At 30.2% G+C, this 7,205-nt stretch overlaps 1 pseudogene; it reads left to right on the top strand.

Moving 5' to 3' along the window:
- Positions 1–5,830: 5,830 nt before the first annotated feature.
- LOC140695215 (heat shock transcription factor, Y-linked-like) lies at positions 5,831–7,080 on the top strand (annotated as a pseudogene).
- Positions 7,081–7,205: the final 125 nt, after the last annotated feature.

The raw sequence follows: 7,205 nt of genomic DNA, 5'->3' as shown, positions 1-7,205 counted from the left end.
CTCTTTCTTTGTCTTCAATTTTGTTTTGGAAATTATGGATCTTTATTGTATCTATATAAATCATATGATCATTTGTTTCAGTCCTAAAAAGAAATGTTTTGAATAATATGATAGGAACTCAGATAATGTATGTAGATTGCCTTGGGTAGTATGGCCATTTTAACAATATTATTTCATCCATTACGAGACCATTGGGTATCTTTTCAATTCTTCAAATCTTTCTTGATTTCCTCAATCAATGTTTTCTTGTTCTCCACGTAAAAGTCATTCACCACCTTGGTCAGAGTTATTCTTAAGCATTTTGTAATTTTTGGTGCAGTTATAAAAGGGGTTGTTTCTATACTTTGTTTTCCTGTTGATTCAATGGTAGTGTAAAGAAATGTAATTGGTTTTTGTACATTACTCTGGCTACATTGCCCAGTTCCGTTTATAGCCTAAGTATTTTTTTGTGAAGCTTTTACAGTTTTCTATATATACTGTCATGTCTGCATATCGTGGCAATTTTACATCTTCTTTTCCAGTCTGAGTACTTTTATTTCTTTTTCTTGCCTGATCGTTGTGGCTAGGAATTCCAAGACTACATTGATTTCAAATTGTGACAATGGGCTTCCTTGTCTTGTCTCAGGTTTTTGTGGGAAGGGTTCCAGTTTTTCACCATTGAGTATTCAGCTGAATTTATGTTTGTTATAAATAGCTTTCATTATATTGAGGTATGGTCGCTCTATGCCCACTGTGATAAGAGATTTTATTGCAAGTAGGTTTTAAATTTTATTAAATGCTTTTTCTGCATCTACTGAGATGATCATATTGTTTTGTCTTCTGTTTTGTTGATATGGTGTATCACAATTGATTGATTGATTTGCATATTTTCAACCATCCTTGTGTTCCTGGGATGAACCTGACTTGTCCATGATGCATGATCTTTTTTAACATGATTTTGGTTTCTGTTTGTTAATAATTTCTCAAGAACTTTTACTTCAATATTTATCAATGTTATTGGCATATAGTTTTCTTTTTGGGGTAGTGTCTTTGTGTGCTTTTGGTATCGGGTTGATGTTGGCCTAATGGTGTGAGATTGGGAGTACTCTCTCCATATCAATCTTTTGGAAGAGTTTGAGGAGGACTGGCATGGATTTTTCTTTGTATGTTTGGTCATATTCCCCAGTGAAACTATTTGGGTTTGAATTTTGTTTGCAGAGATTTTTTTATATTATTGATAATTCTATTCAATTTATGGTGATCTGTATGTTCAAATGGCTAACTTCTCCTTGATGGTATATTTGTGGGCTGAATTTTTCCAAAAACTTTTTCATTTCTTCCTGGTTGTCCAGTTTATTTCCACACAGTTACTCATGGTATTCCCTTATGATATTTTGTAAATTTGTTGTTCTCCTTGTAGTTTATCCATTTTCATTTCTAATATTATTTCTGTTCTCTCTCTTTTCTTGTTGGTAAGTCTGTCCAGAGATTTCTCAATTTTGTTTACTATTTAAAAAAGAGATTGATTGAATTTTCTTTTTTTTATCTCTATTTCAATTATTTCTTACTTGATCTTTATTTTTTCCCCTCTGTCTTTGACTTTTGATTTTGTTTGTTCTTCTTTTCCTGATTTGTTTACATAGAACGTTAGATTACATATTTGAAATAGTTCTTCTTATTTGAGGATGGCCTTGTCACTATGAACTTCAATCTTAAGCCTGCTTTAACAGTATTCCATAGACTTTGTGTAGTGTATGTCATATTTCTCAAGGTATTTTTTTAATTTCTTCTTTTACTTCAGCACCTGACCCCCTTGTTTTAGTATCATGTTTTTTCATCTGGATGCTGTTATTTTTTCTCCCTGGTTTTCTGTGATTGATTTCTAGTTTCATGGTCTTATACTCAGAAAAGATGCTTAAAATAATTTTTATCTAATTAAATTTATTGAGGCTTCTTGAGTGCCTGAGTATGTAATCTTTCATAGAAAATATTCCTTGTGAACAGGAAAAAAAATATATATTCAGTTTTGGGGAGAAGAACTGTTTTGAAAATATCAAGCATCTCCAATTATTTTATTATGTATTTTAGTATCTTTGTTCCCTTATTAATTTTCTGTGTGAAAGACCAGTCCAGTGATGATAATGGGGAGTTATAGTCTCCTACATTGATTCTGTTCCCAGGAATTTCTCAATTTTATCTATTAGTGTTTCCTTTATGTATTTAGGTGCTCCTATACTGAGTGCATATTCCTTAATGAGTATAATATCCCCATTTTGATTTGCTCCTTTAATCAGTATATCATGTCCTTGTTTATCTTTCTGTATGGCCTTTTTTGTAAAATCTCTTTGTGTGAAGTCAGTACTGCTAGTCCTGCTTTCTTGTCATGTACATTTGCATGGAATATATTTTTCGAAATTCTGACTTTCAATTCATGTGTGTTCCTCTTACTATAGTGGGTCTTCTCTATGCTTCATAATGTAGGGTCTTGTTATATTATCCCATCTGACAATAAATATCTTTTGATTGAGGCACTACGTCCATTAACATTTGTGATAAATATTGATAGACATGTTTATTTCCATATTGAACTTCATTCTCCAGTTGATTTGATATTTTCTTTTTGTTCATTTGTTTTTGTTTCTATGGTTGATAAGTTTTCTTTTATAATCTTGGATTCTTTTTGGCTTTGTGACTTCATTGTAAGCTTTTGACTTATGGTTACCTTGTTTTGTATGCATATTGACTTGTAATATATTTGTTTATTTTAACTGATAAGAATACAAATTCAAACCCATACAACAGACAACAGAAACAAGAAGAAAACAGTCTTTATTTTCCTGTTTCATTCTGTGACCCTTATAAATTTTGATCTCTTCTTTTACAACATCATATTTATTCTGTTGTAAGTCATTATATATATTACCTTTCTAATAATGACTTCCTCTTTTCTATAGCATCCTGCTTCTTTTTTATTTATAGTAGATCTTTTTTATTTCTTTTTCTCTTGCTAAATTCTTTAAGTATTTGCTTGTGTGGAAGTTATTTATATCTCTTTCTTCTAAAAGAAAGCCTTGTTTGATAAAGTATATTAGATTACAGCTTTCTTCCATTCAGGAATTTGAATCTGTCTTGCCACAGCTTTCTGCCTGCTGTATTTGTGTAGGAAACGAGGTTACAAATATTATGTATATAAGTATATATATATGTAAAGAACACATATAAATGAAGTTAACAAATATGGTGAAAAACTATACGTTAAAAAACAGAAAACATTGATAAAGGAAATTAAAACAGATCCAAAGAAATGAAATGATCTCTTATGTTAATGATGTGAAACAATGTGTTTGAAACAAACATGCTACCCAAAGGAATCTACATTTAGTGTGATTCATGTGAAAATACCAATGAGATTTTTCCAGTAAATTGAACAAATAATTTTAAAATTTATATGTAACCACAAAGATCATGAGTTGCCAAAATAATCCTGAAAAAGGGTATTAAATCTAATGGTGTAAAATACTCTGATATTAAACAGTCCTACAAAACTTTAGTAATTAAAGCAAAATGATACTGGCTCAAAAACAGACATCAATCAATAGAAGAGAATAGAACAACCAGATATAATCCCTCACATCTATGATCAATTAACCCATGAAAAAGGAATCAAGAGTATAAAATTAAGAAAAGACATTCTCCTCAATAATTACTGCTGGGGAGATTGAACAGGTAAAAGATTGATTACAATATTTCCTCACATTGTATACAATCCATGAGCACACAATTTCTTTCTATTTATTTTGTTTACTTATATTTCTTGCACCTGTAATATATAGATATTTGTTTAGAACTTTTATTTCACTTATGATATTATTCCTATTTTATTCTTTTTGGTATAAATTTACACACAATTGTTTTCCTAATTTCTATTTCTGATAATGTTTTGTTACTATACAAAAATGCAACGGGATATTTGTATATTGATTTTGTATTCTGCAAGTTTACTAAGTTTCTTCATTATTTCTAACAGTCACTGGAGGAGTCTATGGAGTTTTCTATGTATGCATATTTATGTCATGTGTAAAAACCACTCCTTTATTACAAGATGAATGAATTTTATAATTTTTCTTGACTAGTAATTCTTCCTAGGACTTCTAGTAGTGTAATTTAGGACTTGTGGAAATGAGCTAATTTTTCTTATTACTGGACCAGAGGAAAACATTCCTGTATGTTAACATTGAACTTGATTTAAGTCATGGGTTTTTCATATATGGTTTTATTATGCTTAGTTACATTCTATCTAAAGCGAATTAAATAATATTTTTATAAAAATGTAAAGATCAGATCTGTCAATAGTTTTCCTATATATTTTGAGATTGTTATATTTGAATTCTTTGTTTCTTAAAAGGATGGTATCACATATGTAAATTTGTGTATGTTAAATAATACTTATGAATCAGGACTAATTGCAACTTAACTATAGTTTATAATACTTATAAAATACCATGAATTCAGGTTGCTTATATTTATTTAGAATGGGATTTACAGATACTGAATGAAAAATTTACATTGTAGCTTGAGGGTACATTTATTTATTAAAAATGTTATCTCTCATTTTGAACTTGGCTTATGTTTAATGGAATTTATTTCTAAATAAAGAATATAAATTTTGGTAGAACTGGATTTACTACAGTTTTCTGATACAGAATATAGCTATTATTTACAATTAGTGCACAAGACAATTGCCTTAAAATGCCGTAAATAATAACAATACCAACTGTTTCAGGACTGAGAAACATATTGCTTCCTAAAATGAATTACCTGGTCTTTTCCACCCCAACCGACACATACGATTATATCTTTGTTTTTTGATTGTTTGCTTGTTTTCCCCTTAATGGAGGCATTGCTTATTGAACCCTGGATCTTGTGCATAAGTCTATTTATTAACATCATTTTGGAACAATTAGCAGAAGCCACAAGAGTATGGATTATAAAGATGACAAGAAAATTTATTACTTCAAGGGTTGATAAACCTCTGAGTGAAACAATGGCAAAAATAAACATTTGTAAATTTACAATAAGATTGTCTCTTTTTTTAATTTTTAAGATTGTCTCTTTTGCTAAATAATTGTAGAATATTAAATTACTTTTGTTTCAATTATAGCATTGAATTACAATTTAAAACAAAACTACCCCCTTTGGGATTTCTTAAATTGCATTGATTATTTTAATATTTTATTTCATAAATATTAACCATTTTTTCATAATCATACCATATAAACACGTATTTATTCTTCTCATGTTTTGAATATAGAGCAACATATTCTAAAGTACACACATAAATATCTGCTTCCAATACCAAATCAAATTATGTTTCACTTTAATTACAAATGATATTGAAATAGTTATAACTTTTCTGTACATGTTTTAGACAAATTTCATTTAAAATTCCTAAACTTTAAAATAATTTTATATATTTTCTTCATTATTTATACTCTGTTCACTAATCTGTTATATATTTGTGTACAAAAGGAAGGAGATTGGTTTTATTTAATAAACCCCAAAATTAAATTGTATAAAAAGATTTTGTGGAGATAATATTTGCAGATGACTCTATAAAAATAAGCATCTTATATGTTTCATTTTAGCTGAATGAGTGAGAAGTAAACACTGGCTGAATGTTACACTTCATTTGCTAGGAGACCAGTCATTTTGTGATGTCACAGCTACTCAGGTTGAGAACCACTCTGATGGCCTAGCAGTTTATCTGTGCAGGCCTGCCAAAGCAGCATTTGAAGCTGCATGCTCAAAATCATGCAGATTAGAAAAGTAGCTGTAGAAAAAGTTATATGAAATGGCACATGTTTCTTCAGAAATTCAAGAGGTGTCTCATAAAGATGGACCAACTGGTTAAGGAAATTCTGGTAGATCTCTATTGTGTTATCAAACATTCTCTGGGGATTTGGACTTGAGGTCTATGATTGAAAAAATTGCTTTTTAGACTTTGTCTGAAGAATCCTTGATTAAAAGGCCATGTTACATACATTGTGTCTCTGAACCAGATGAAGATAATGATTTTCGTTCTCTGACATTTCCAAGAAAACTCTGGAAAATGGCTGGAAGTGACCAATATAAACCCATCCGGAGGGATGATAATGGAACTTCCATAGTGATTGATGAAGATGTCTTTAAGAAGGAAGTTTTGGAAAGAAAGGCCCCTTTCAGAATATTTGAAACTGGAAGAATGAAAAGTTTAGTTAGACAGCTTAAGTTTTATGGGTTTAGTAAAGTGCGGCAGAATTTTCAAAGATCGGCATTTCTAGCAGACTTTCTGGCAGAAGAAAAAGAAGTCTCTGTTTTAAGCAAGGTATTCAGAAACTTTAGTTACCACTTCATAACATATATAAAATTTTATTTTGTACATCAATCTATGGTAATATAAATGTAAAGCTAGATTTTGAAAATTGTATAAAATTACTAAGGCTAAAATCCTTTATTTATTCTAAAAAATGAGGACAGTGACTTAAGTATTCACATTATAAGAAACTTTGCTTGCAACTATGAATTTTACCAGAAATCTAAATAAAGGTATTAAAGCTGCTTTTCAAAAGTGGCATTCACCATTACTGCAAATGGTAGTTTCTTAAATTTGATGACTATACTATTTAAATGTGTATTTTCCAAATAAGGAACTTCAAAATATTGTCAGTAATGTTCATATTTTGATGATATTATTTTTGCATAGTAAACATGAAATCTGAGGTTTTATAGGTTAGGCTTATAATAGTGATGTATTTTGGTTTAAATTATTACTGAAATCTTTCTACTTTGGATGTAGCTGTAGTTCTATCATATTCCATATGTTAAACGAGGCTGTGCCCAGCTTTTAGTGAGAATAAAAAGAAGAGTTGTGATTAAAAATGCCTCTCTGGTATCTTCATTGGCTGAAGATTTCAACAAGAAGCACTCTAAAGCAGTGGGAAATGTGGACAAACATAATTCTGATTTTGTGGGTGACACTAGTGGAGACAGTACATTTTTACCTTCTGTAAATTTAAACATGCCTCTAATAAGAAAGCCCTCTACCAGCCACATAATTGGGGACACAACTACCCCGATCAGAGGTGATATTTCTCCTCCATCATCAATGTCAGTTAGACCACCAGAACAAATTGCAGTGAATCAACGTGCTATTTTAAATCAGTTGACCACTGTACATGGGCACTCTC

Source organism: Vicugna pacos, unplaced genomic scaffold (assembly GCF_048564905.1).
Source record: "Vicugna pacos unplaced genomic scaffold, VicPac4 scaffold_191, whole genome shotgun sequence".
NCBI classification, from domain to species: Eukaryota; Metazoa; Chordata; class Mammalia; order Artiodactyla; family Camelidae; genus Vicugna; species Vicugna pacos.
The sequence above is the reverse complement of the archived record's forward strand: the minus strand, read 5'-3'. Positions and strand labels throughout refer to the sequence as shown.